Below are 12,752 nucleotides of genomic sequence, written 5' to 3' on the forward strand. Positions count from 1 at the left end.
AAAATAACCCTTCAGAGTGGATTATTATCATCTCTCTTTTAAATGTTTGGTTCAGAGAGGTTAAACGACTTGTTCAGGGTCACACAAAAAGAAAATAGCAGAGCCTGGTCTTTTGGACTCTTAACAACAGTGCTTCTAATCTCTGCACTCCTGCCTCAATTCCCTCTCACTTTTCATCCTGTCCCTTGTGCCTTCTGGGAACCCCCACCTTGCCAAGGGGAAGTCCACAGTCTTTAACACTTTCAGCCCAAACTTGGCACTGAGGCCTTGCCCAGACCAGCTGGACTTGCACCACAGAGAGGCTTTATTCTCCAGCCTCTGTTCCTTCATAGCCATTCTCTGAGGGATGAGATCATCATGACATTACTTTCTGCGGCTCCAGGCATTCTCCTGCAACTCCAGTGCCTTCCATACACCCCAGTCTCCCAGTTCTATTTATCGCCAAGCTGAGTGGGCCCTCAGAGAAACCTCAAGGCAGAAGACAACTAAATTAAAAGCCCAGGTAGCAAAGATGCCATACTATCTCTGTATAACAGATTACACCAAAAATTTAGCAGTTTAAAATAAGAACATTTATTATCTCACAGATTCTCTGAGTTAGGAATTGTGATGGGGCTTAGCTGGGTGCCTCTGGTTCAGGTTCTCTCTTGAGGTTGCAGTCAAATTGTTCGCCAGGGATGTGGTCTCATCTGAAGTCTCAGCTAGAACTGAAGGACCCACTTCCAACCTTGCTCATGTGGTTGGACCTTAGTTCCTCACCATGCCACATGGGCCTGCCCACAGGGCAGCTCACACATGGCAGCTTGAGTCCCCCCAGCACAAGTGATCAGAGACAGAGCAAGAGAAACCACACCCAAGGTGAAGTCTTTTCATAACCAAATCTCAAAAGTGTCATCCCATCACTTCTGCTGAATTCTGTTTGCTAGAATTGAGTCACTAGTCTCTCAAGGGGAGGGGTTACATGAGGGCATGAACACCAGGAGGTGGAGATTACTGGGGGGCACCTTGGAGGTGTATTGGACAGAATCAGTGGGACTACTTATTTACCACCACTACCCTCCAAATAACCATGCACATTTCCTGAAACTTAGCCTCTTCTCTAGATAATAGCTTTTATCATCTCTCCTTCTTGGATTTGAGTTGCCTACCAACAGAATAGAATAAGAGTTGATGCCTGTCATTTGTTTAACCCACTCTAAATGCTGGGTCAGACACCCTGAAAGATGCAGAAACTGAGGCTTAGAGAGACGAAGTAATCTGCTAGTAGCTAGTAAATATCTCATAGCTAGTAAACAGCAGGGGCCTGATATAAAGCCAAAACCATCTGCCTCCAGAACCTTGTTCTCTTTACCATGATGGTTCATGCACACCCCTTGTTTTTGTCTGCTGGGTCCCAGTTTGCAGTGACTCTGACTCTTATGAGTTGAGAAAGGTGGGGGATGCCTTAGGAAAAAGGAAGATGTGTTTCATTTTAAGGATCTTCCCAAACTGCCTGTGAAAAGCAAAGGGGAGACATCATTGGAAGGGCTGGATAAGTGGTTGCTTAGACAAGCAGGAAGTCCCACAGAAATTCTAAATATAATAATAAATGGAAGATGGAAAAGGAAACAGTATATTGGAATCCCTTGCTCTTTCACTTCATTCCTAGCCAGATGTAGTCAGGCTCGTGAACTGTGCTCCCACAAGCTTAGATCCACTTGATCTTTAAGGCCAATGCTGAATGAATTGCTGAGTCCTTGTTCCCTGTATCTCTGATACCAGGCAAAGAGCTTTACCTACCCTGGGTCATTTAATTCCTAATTCTTCTTGCTGCTGATGTGCAAACATCATCTTGTGGTATCTCAGCTGGGAATGGCCACCATAACAAGGCAATGTGCCTCCAGGAGTGACCCTGGCATAAGCTAGAAGGTCTCATTATGCATCTCTGTGGAACACACATGTACTTGATCACAAGGCAAAAGAGGATGAATGTGTCATGGAAAATTCATCCTGGACCTCATTCAAGCAGGCTCCGCCATATATAGTGAGGTGGGGCCCCAGCCATGTGACTGGTAAGGAGCAAGCAGAAGTGTGAACGGGCAAGGACCAAGTTGGGGGAGCTGTCCCTACAGTGCCCCCTGGGACAACCACATGGCTGGAGGCAAAATGATCAGCTCACACTCACCTAGGGTGCCTGGGCCACCAAGCCTTCCCAGAAGTATGGCAGAAGGAATCCAGATAGGTGTAGACTTCCTGGCTTCAGATAACCTGTCTCTTCACAGCAAAACTCAGGCCAAACCCTAGTATCCCTTTTCCCTATCCCGGGAAAAGACCTGTCAAGAATTAAGCTGGGCTGTTAGGACCCCAATCAAATAAGCTGGATTTAGGGGAGTGCTTGAGTTCCCAGAGAGAGCTAGAGTCCTTTGCAGGTCTCCCCCGACAGAAGCCTGGTCATCAGAACAGTGCCAGCACGGTGGGGTTGGGGGCGGGAGGATGGAGGAGAAAGGAAAGGAAAAGATGGGAAGAGAAAGAAAAGGAAGGGAAGGAAAAAAGAAAGAAGAGGGAAGCTTGTCTTGCTGAGAATTCAGGAATCTATGGTTTCTCCCAAGCACACCAGGTTTTCAGAAGCAAGACGAATTCCAGAGCCCACTGGTCAGCGTGCTGAGTCGGCACAGGGAGGAAACCCATGACCAGAGGACTGGTTTGTAAGTTTGAAGGAATTGGGACTTACATAGAAAGCATCAGTGACCCTAATTCAGAAAAGCAGTGAGCAGGGGGGTGGTTAGCATTGATGGAGGGGGCGGTCAGCACCTGGTGAGTCTGCTGCAGGAAGAGCCATTCAAAGCCCTTGTCCCTGTACTTGTATCTCAAGATGTCAAGACAAGAGATCATGATCTCAGTAATCAAGTTCTGTAGAGAAAAAGAACAGGGGACTTGGCTTCCAATGGCTTTGCAACTCTAGGCAGGTGGCTTGGCTTCTCTGATTCTTGTTTTCCCTGTGAGGATTGAATCCCTAGACTGTAAGCTCCATGGAGACAAGGATGTACTCACATCTGTATATATCGAAGACCCAGCAGAGCACTTGGCACACGGTAAGGGCTTAATGAATATTTGCCTAATTAATTAATTAGCTAATTATGCCCAAAACTCATAAAGATCAAACATGATAGTTGAGTGTTATGAGTCACAGAGGCCTAACACTACAGAATTTTAACTGCATGGAGAGCTGATCATCAAACAAAAATGGAGTAAAGCATGCTAACAGGCAAAAAACTACCAGGCTCCCTTCTCTCTGTGTCTAAAGCAAGGATCTCACCTTTCTAATTCATGATGGAATGACCGCGAATTGCCTGTTGTTTACATGGTGGCTCTCTTGTCTCTTTTGTTTCATGCTAAGTCTACTACAAGTTAGCTTTTCTTCATCTCAAGTACTTAACGGTCCCCTGCAAGAACCCAATTGCCTTGTCTAGTATATAGAATGTAGGTAAGCTGAGGGTCTTCAAGCATAATGGTGGGCTTAAAGTGGTGAAAAACCCTGGAATTAAGGGCAAGATTAGGGGCACTATCCTTTGTGAGGAACCTAAAAGAATATAAGGGCCAGAAAGGCAACCACTGTCTATCTTCTCTCTTACTCCTCATTGCAGGATAGGGGGTCTTATAAGGCAGAGGATACTGAATGGAGAAGAGGTGGAAAAGATAGCAGTGGCAAAATCTTCTCTATAGTATCTTTGTGAAGTCTCTTTATCAATGAACTTGAGATGTCATGTCACATGCTCTTGTGTGGTCTCACTTGGCTTCAGGAAGATAATAAATTTACCAAGTCTCTGCAAGCTGAACTAATTCCTCTGTATGATCTAAAAGACCGTTTCTAAAGAGAAAGGGTTCCTTTTACAAGTAATGGAGATAAGGATGAGAATGTTCATGAAAGCTGTGAAGCAGTGTGTCAGAATGCATAATCCACAGACCACCTGCACCAGATCATCTAAGGTACTTGTTAAAACGTTGATGCCAGGTTTTCAGCTCAGCCCCATTGAACCAGACTTTCTGCAGGAGAGGAAGAAGGAAGAGTAGGAAAACTGTCCAGTGCCCCTTTGGTAGGAAGGTGGTAAAAGGGTCAGGAAAGACCCAGGCATGATGAGGTTCCAGCGAGTCAGGGTGTTATCCAAGGCAGACTAACTGGAGATGCAGGGCCACCCTTGAGACCACTACAGGTCAAAGAAGAGATACTGATGGTCATCTTTAAGTTCCAGTGAAAGAGCAGGCCTGAAGGTAAGAGACAAAAACAACAGGTTAGGACCTCGAAAGATTCTTTCATCAGTCAACAGCTGAAGCAGATAGAAGGCCTGGATGACCACTAATAACAGAAAGGGGCTTCTTATTTGCTAGGTTAGAGTGGGTCTGCTTAGTCTAAGGATTTTTCTTCATTTGTTGCCCACCCAAGAGGAATGCCATTCTGGCCACCATTTCTGCTGCTGTCACCTTCCATGACTCTCACTCAGATTTGCAGAGATTGACAGAGCTGCCAGAGGAGACAGCCCAGCTGTCTGATATGTGTAGTTAAAAATAATCATTAGAGCTTTCTAAGATGGCTTCTGAATATCTGTGGCTCTAACTGATGGGTGATCTCCGTGCTGTTATATGAATTTGAAAACTACTGTTTCCAGAATGTATTGTTGTCCAGTGCTGGCTGCTAAGCCTCCCCATATTGTCCCTAATGCCTCCTGACCCCCATCCACCCAATCTGTCACCTCCAGGGGCCACAAACTGTGCTTTGATCCACTGGGTTCCAAGTCTTGGCTTGCTTACCGAAAGATACCCTGAAAAACGGCTTGAACTTGGAGAATAATGAGGGGGTTCATCACAGCTTCTTATTTTATTTATTTCTTCTTCTTGGGGATTTCTCTACTTCAGCTGCCTCAGGGGGCAGGTACAACAAAATGACAGAAATGAAAACACTGAGCCCCATTAAAATGCTCTACCAGCTACTGCCAAATCCTGAGCCTTTGGAGAGCAAGCTGATGCAAAGTACAGCTGTCCCTCTGCTAGCAACAGGGAGTGTAGGCTCAGATTGATGGTTTTGGATGTAAGCCCAGCAGTTTAGTGATAATGATAATGATGATGATGATAATTATTATAATAATAACTAACCTTTATTGAGTGCTTTCTATGTGCCAGACACAGTACTATGCATTGTATGTATATAGCTAGGTCTGTTTCTGTCTATAAAATCCCATTTAATTCTTACTAGAGTCCTGTGAGGTAGGTCATATTATCAGCCCCATTTTACAGAGGAGGAAAGTGAAGCACAGAGAGTTTGGATAACTTGAACAGAAACCCAACTCCAACTAGCTTTATCCAGGAAGGAGATTGGTTGGCTCATAGAACTCAGGAGGATGGGGTGCGGTTAGTGGTGGCTTCAGCACCTCTGCATTGAGGAGCTCAAGTAATGTCCCTGAGGGACTTTGTCATTCTCTCCATCACTCAGCTCTGCTTCTATGTCTGTACTGACCTCTTCCTTTGCTGCTACAGTTGGGCTTCTGGATGACCACAAGCAACTCCAGGCTTACCTACATCTGGCACGCGTGAGGCTATGATGGTCAGTAGTCAAGGTACTGGCAAACGTGGGAACACTTGCCTCTTTAATCTTTCCTCTCACAACTGCCAGACCCGTTTATGCAACCATGTCACTCCCTTCCTTGAAACTCATCCTTGCTCCTCCATTGTCATCTACAGGGTAAGTCAAATATCCTTAGGAAAGTCCCAAGGTCCCCATGATCTGGCTGCTGTGCTTCCGTGACTTCACCTCCCATGACCTTCCCACACCCTGAGTGCCCAGCAGGCCACAGTACTGACACCTCCTGGGTGTTCTTTCACACCTCCATGCCTTTGTTCATACTGATACCTTGGCCTGCAGCGTCCTATCCTTACTTTTGATTCCTCTTGGAAAATCTTCGTTCATCCTTGAAGATTCAAGTTAAGCCTTCCTTCCTTCATAAAGCCTTTCTTGGAGCCCCAGGTACAGACGACCGCTTCCTTCATAGCTCCCAATTATCGCCCCTTGTTTCCACCTTTCTATAGCTGGACTTACCTAATTATATTGAAGTTGTTTTCCTGTCTCTTCTATCAGACTAAAGCCCCTTGAAGGCAGGAATCATGTCTTATTTCTGGAACCTTAGTACCTAGTAAGCAGCCAGCACACGGGATGGTATGATCAATGAATGTTGAATTAATCAATGGATGGTTGGATGACTAATTAACTTAGGATATGATTGGTGGGGTAACAACTTGGTTGGTGAAATTAAGAGGTTAAATGCTGATCTAAGAGTACAACTCTTACCAAGAGAAAAGGCAGGAAGGCTAATACAGTGGTTAGGAGCATGTGTTTGGGCTAAAAACCTGGATTTGAATTCTGTCTCTGCTAGAACTGAGTTAGCATGAGTCTTAATTTTCATATCTGGAAATTTGGAGTAACAATACTGGACACATGGGTTATTGTGCAGATTAAGTAAGATAATGTACACTTGAAGGCAGACAGAGGAAGCTCTATTATCTCAGCTGCCACTAGAAATTCTATTAGGAAGAGCAATCTTTTTGCTGGGAAACTCCCCTGTTAAGGAGCTTAGGGTAGAAGGCGAGGCCATGAGAGGTAGTGCTGAGACATCAGCAAGGAGAAGGGACAGTACTTTTCTCAAAAATAAACTATTTTGGAATTATTTTAGATTCAGAGAAAAATTGCAAAGATAATCCAGAGAATTCCTGCATACCCTTCACCCAGCTCCCCCCAGGTTAACATCGATGTGATACATTTGTTAAAACTGAGCAATTAACACAGCACAATACTACTAACTAAATTATAGACCATCCAGATTTCACCAGTTCTTCCACTAAATGCCCTTTTGCTGCTCCAGGATCCAACCCGGGATACCACATTGCATTTAGAAATTACTTTTCATATATATAGAGAGGAACATTGTGGAGGTTTCGAAGCAAACCAGGATCAGAAGGGGAGGAAGGGAGAAGGGGGTGGGGTGAGGAATGGGAGGGGAAGGAAGGAAAAGGGAGATAAGAAAGAGAGAAACAGCAACTTTAGTTGCACTGTGTACAGCTATCTCCCTTTGAGTCTCTCTCCATCCCACACTATAACCATGTGAATGCTGATGTGAGAAGTTTTAGCTGTGAAAATGCAAGAAGTGCCCTGAATTTCATGTCTAAAATGGTGTGGTGCAAAAAGAAGGCCACAAAGAGGACAGAGAAAGAAAGTTGAAGACAGACATGGGCCTGGGAGCACACATCTCTCAGTCACAAAAATCTGCAGGAGGAGTTTAGACTTTCACAGGCTACAGAGCTGGCCCGGTGGAGAATAGCCTATTTTATCTATGTTTTGAGGGACAGAAAACCCCCCTGATTGGCATCTGCCTGACATATAGTAGTGCTCAAAGTGTTTTTTATTAATATTATTAGTTTAATGCTCAGATTAAAGCCCTTTTTAAGGATTGCTGCTCGGCTATCAGCCCAACTCTAAAAAGCAGACTCTATGATTAGATAAGAACTCCCGTTTCTGGTTCAGGCCCCTCTCCTTACATCACCCACTGGGAATTTCACATGAACACAATACATTCGCTACCAAGAGAGCCTGCTTCATGGATTGAACCTTGTGCATGTTGCTGACAATGGCCATCAGGGTAACCCCCAGGCCCAGCAACAATGGGGAGGATGAGCGAGTGATATGGCCAGGGTAACAATAGCCATGATAAGGTTATGAACTCCCACAGTCAAATCCTGGATTCTCCCACCTTCTCCCTCCTCCAGAAGCCTTCCTCTTCCTTCCTTCCTCCTCTCAACCAAACCCCTGCCCCAGCTCCAGACCTAGGAAAGTCCCTGAAGGGCTCCTGGCTCTCTTCACTACGGAGATGTGAAGACTTATGCAGAGAATCCTGGTTGACAGGCCAAGGTCAGAGACTGAGTCCCCAGGGCAGGAACTAGAGCAACCAGCCCAGACAGCTAGTATTCTTCTTTCATTGAATTGATCTGTATTTTGAGCACCAGGTAATAACAATAATCATTCTTTGCATTTCCAAAGTGCTTTTATATCCATTATTCCAAGAGGTAGGAGAGGTGTGCCCATTGTACAGAGGAAGAAGCTGTGTCTCAAGAGGGTAAAGGATTGCCCAAAGGTCACCCATCTAATCGTGAAGGATCCAAGAGCAGAAGCTGCCCTTTGAACCTGGCCATCCCTGTTAGCTGCCATCATGGACGGCTCCCCAGTTAGAGTGATTCACAGACTTTCAATGGAGTGCACGGGAGCTCAGGTTCAGTATATAGAGCTTCCCAAATGTCAACATTGTACCTTTAACAAATTTATTTGAAAACACATTTCTTCAAAATAATTTATTCCTAAACAGTTAAAGCAGGGAGGTGAAGGCAGTTGTCAAAGAATGAATTGAACAGACGGGATAACAGACAGGTTTAGGGGAATAATTAGAGGCTTTTTTTTCCCTGTTATTCAACAGCTTCTTTTTCAGGCCTGTCAATCACTGTTTATCACACTTGAACCAAAACAATGATTTTTTTTTTCCTTCTCTGAAGCCAGGCAGACCTACTGGGGAGATAGTCATGAACACTGACAGTGTGCCATACAGGCTGGAGCTAGGGCAGCTTAAAAGTGTTCACAGCAGCACGGAAACCAGGAGATCTATGCCAGTGGGAAGGGTCTATGCCAGTAGCTAATAATGTGCCTGGCAGAAGGAGGAGGAGACATTTTCAAAACTCCCTTATGGGCTGGCATTCTTTATTTAAATTTCTTAACAACCATGCCTGATAAACACTCTTATCCCCATTTCACAGATGAATATGCTCAGGCTCAGAGATGTTAAACAGTATGCACAAAAAACAAAATGTATAAGGTTAGACGCAAGAAAATGCAATGTTAAATAGAACTGTCCGTTCTCTCAACTAAGCTGAGTGTCAGGATCCCAATAGCAGGTTGTATTCAGTCAAGTCCCTGTCCTACTGGAACTCTGGGTACTAAGACAGAGCAATCAGTATAGCTCTAGATAAGGCATGTGGTAGATGAAGAGCAGCTACTCAACTCAGGGGCCAGGGTGCTGGAAAGAGAGCTCTGTCCTGGCAAAATAGGTAACTAAACTGGTTGGGCGCACAGGCATGTTCCAAATCCCTCCAAATGAAGTCCTGGGACTTTGGAGGGCCCTCAGACATAAACCCACCTTGGAAAGACTGAAGCCTGAAAGAGGAAGAGAATAGAGAGTGTTAAGGGAGCACAGAGGGGAGAATCTGACTCAGGAGGAACAGAGACTTCCTAGAGGAAGGGAAAATAGAGTTGAGTGGTAGCCATGTAAGTGAAAGTACAAGAGAGGAAAAGAGAAGGAATTTCCAGCAGAGAAGGCAAAAAACAAAGCCACACATACCAGAAACATTATGAAGTGGGGAGAAAAATATATGAAGTTGGACGTAACTTGGGTATTAAATTTAAAGCAAGAAATGGCCACTAATAAGGCAATAACTGGTAATAGCTAACTTCTAGTGAATGCTTGCTACAAACCAGATACTTCTGAGAGCTTTATGCATATTATTCATTCATTTCACAAATATTTATTGTGCACTACGGGGCTGGCTATATGCTGTGCATGGCTCAGGACAGTGTGAAAATGTGGGGTTCTTGTTCATAAGCAAGAAAAGTTTACTTCCCTCTGCAGTCTCTCTCCAGTGCACCAGTCAGTGGTATTTTTTAGTTGCTATTTAATGTTCACTCCTGAAGCAGAGATACTAGCAGGGCAAATACAGACCATCAGTACTCAGTATTCTGCCTTGCAACTTGGACCACAGGTGACTCTGACATCTGCCTGACTCTGACCTTCCCCTTGCCTGCACCAAAGCTTCCTCTGGGGCATAGGGTGGCAGTGGTTGCTGGGAAGGGGTAGAGGAGCAGGTAGGCTAGGACTATAGGGAACTGTGCAGGAAAAATGGCTGGGTTCTTCAACAAAAGCTTGGCAAAAATGAAAAGAGATGGAGGAGAAACTTACAAATCAAAAGAGATTTAAAGGTAAATCAAAAAATTACCAGTAACCCTTATTTAGATCTTAATTCAAACAAAGAATAGGGGAAAGCATAACATTCAAAATAATTGAAAATTTCAGCACTGGTTGGATATGTGGTTATAACTTCTTTTAACAGTGATCCTCAATCACTGTTATTTTTTCAGATGTGATATAGTTTTGAGAGTTTTGGTAAAGAGCTCCTATCTTTCCGAGGTACATATTGAAATCTCTACAGATGAAATTATATGTCTGTAATTTGCTGCAAAATAATCCAGGAGAAGGGGTGGGAGATAATACAAAGATTGGCCTTAAATTGGTAATTATTAGAAAGTGGGTGATGGGCATATGAGAATATATTAAACCATTTTCTCTTCTGTGTACGTTTAAAATTTTCTATGACAAAAAGTTTTCTAAAAAATAGAAAGATAAAAGAAAGACTGGGAACAGTAAAGACAATTCTTTCATTGTCTTTTCATTTGACTATTTCATTTCAATATAGTGAGTTTTGCTATAAACGGTGCCAGAGAAATAAGGCAACAGCTGGTACTATTTTAGCTAATCCTCAATAACAACTTTTTGAAGTAGGTGCCATTATTATCATCCCCATTTTACAGATAAAGAAACTAAGTGTAAGAAAATTAGGTAACTTGTACAGGGATGCACAGTAAATGGCAGAGCTGGGATTCAAACCCAAGCAGTCTGGCTCCAGAGCTCTCACTCTTAACCACTATGTTCACTACATTAAATGTAGGGCAATAACATAGCATTGCATTTGGGATTACTTTGACAGATGGCTGGGGGACAAAACTGGAGGCAAGGAAACTAGTTCGGAAGCTACTGCAATAGTCTTGGCAGGAGATGATGATGGCCCGAACCAGGGCAGTGGCAGTAGAATTGAGAGAAATGGAAGAGTTGCAAAGATTAACACTAACCAGTAGCTTTTGGTAAGATTAGGAGAACAGGTGTAAGGAAGGCATAAATATGGATCTCAGATTTGGAGCTTGGTTCAGCGAAATAGCTGAGACAGAGAAGATAAGAAAAAAAGTAGAGTGGTGTGAGTAACTAGTTCATTTGGGACATATTAAGTGCCCCAGCGCTCTCTATAGGGGGACGGATTCAGAATTGATATCACCTTCATTTACTGGCAGAGCTGTTCTTACTGATAAATGTTTTGTTAGTAACTACAAGTGATGGGTTTCTGGTTGTGGAAGAAAGTGAGCATTATTTTCACCAAATGTCCTTCTCAGACAGAAAAGAGGCAATGGAGTTAACATGCTGCCTTCAGATTCTGGCCTGCCTCCTGAGTTTGATTTCCCAAGGCCACCTTCTTTCCCATCCATTAGGCACAGTTCCACCAGGTCTTGGCTTCTTCCCTAGGTAAAAATAACGTGGTAAAAAAGATACAAGCTTGGAATTTAGACCACTTTCACATACAGAGGCTAAACTTCAAGGAGGGGACACACCACTAACTAGCTGTGTGACACTTGGTAAATTTGTTTAACCTTACTGAGTCTCGGTGTCTCCAGTTGAAAATTATGGTAATGAAACTTGTCTCTTAAAATTAAAATGAATGATTGGAAGTAAAGAACCTAACAGAGGCAGTTAAGTGCTCAGTAAATGCCAGCTCCATTCCCCCTCCCTTTATACCAGATGCTGATGTCAGCCCAGGACTCGGGTGAAGAGATCAAAGACCCCAACTGAAGGCCTGAAGACAACATGTAGCTTTGGACATTTTGGCTTCATATGTCAACATTTAAGAAGCTATTTTCCTTGTTAATGTATGGTTCACATCAGAACTATAAATGACATTAATTTCAACCTAGTGGGGGAACACTAAAATTTTTTCAAAAGTTATATTGTTTGCAAAATAGAAACTTTATGTCATAATTAGCCTCAGTGGATGACTGTGCAACATTTCCTAAAAAGATGAAGACAGTGATAACAGATTTAGGAAGTTTGTTTTATCTGAGCAAGTTCTGAAATATGTTGTCTAACCCAGTTTGTTTGGGAATCACGTGCTTTCTTGTATTACTAAATGTCAAACCTGTGGACTTTAACCTGAATGCTTGAGGCTGTGGCAAGAAAAGTAAGAAAGGCAGGGAATTCAGATCAGAACCATGGGCAGAGGCCGGCCAGTCTCTGGAATTAAAGTAAAAAGTCCTGGGAAAGGAGCTGTCCACACACCTGGTGCTGATACCCCTAACTGGGTACCCACTGTGAAGCTATAAGCAGAAACAGTGTGTGAGACAATCTTGGAGTCTTAGGAGAACCTTACTTAATGAATTTATGCACTCCAAGTGGGGATGAGGTATTCCCATGTTAGGATGAAATGCACTTGAATCAGTTAAGCTGTCAAAGCCCGATGCCCTTGCTCTGCCAGATGTAGAAGGTGAGCCATAAACACTACCAAGAGCTTGGGGATATCATATCCCAAGAATCTCACTAGTTTTAAATTAATATCATTTACAGTTGCATTCCCTCTGGCTTTGTTTTCCACATCTTAAGAAAATGCTTGTGTAGCTGCCTTAGCTTTTCACAAATTATCATGGGATTAAGGGTACATTTTGCGGGTACTTGGTCTTCTAGGCTTATATTGATAGTATATAGCTTAAATAATTCTTTCTCTTCTCCCCCAGAGACAGACATGGACTATGGAATAAAGAGAATAGTAACTATTGCCATAGGGAATTATTTTGTTTAAGGGAACTGATGTGAACC

The 12,752-nt window shown here is 43.4% G+C and overlaps 1 long non-coding RNA gene across 1 annotated transcript in view; it reads right to left on the minus strand.

Annotated features, from left to right (window-relative positions):
• Positions 1 to 559: 559 nt before the first annotated feature.
• Positions 560 to 12,752, minus strand: part of LOC108396846 (uncharacterized) — a 35,549-nt gene continuing 23,356 nt past the window's right edge. Inside the window, exon 3 of the long non-coding RNA XR_005056981.2 lies at positions 560 to 4,242. This is a non-coding gene — a long non-coding RNA (uncharacterized lncRNA). The remainder of the gene's footprint in view (positions 4,243 to 12,752) is intronic.

This window comes from Manis javanica, chromosome 4, assembly GCF_040802235.1.
Source record: "Manis javanica isolate MJ-LG chromosome 4, MJ_LKY, whole genome shotgun sequence".
NCBI classification, from domain to species: Eukaryota; Metazoa; Chordata; class Mammalia; order Pholidota; family Manidae; genus Manis; species Manis javanica.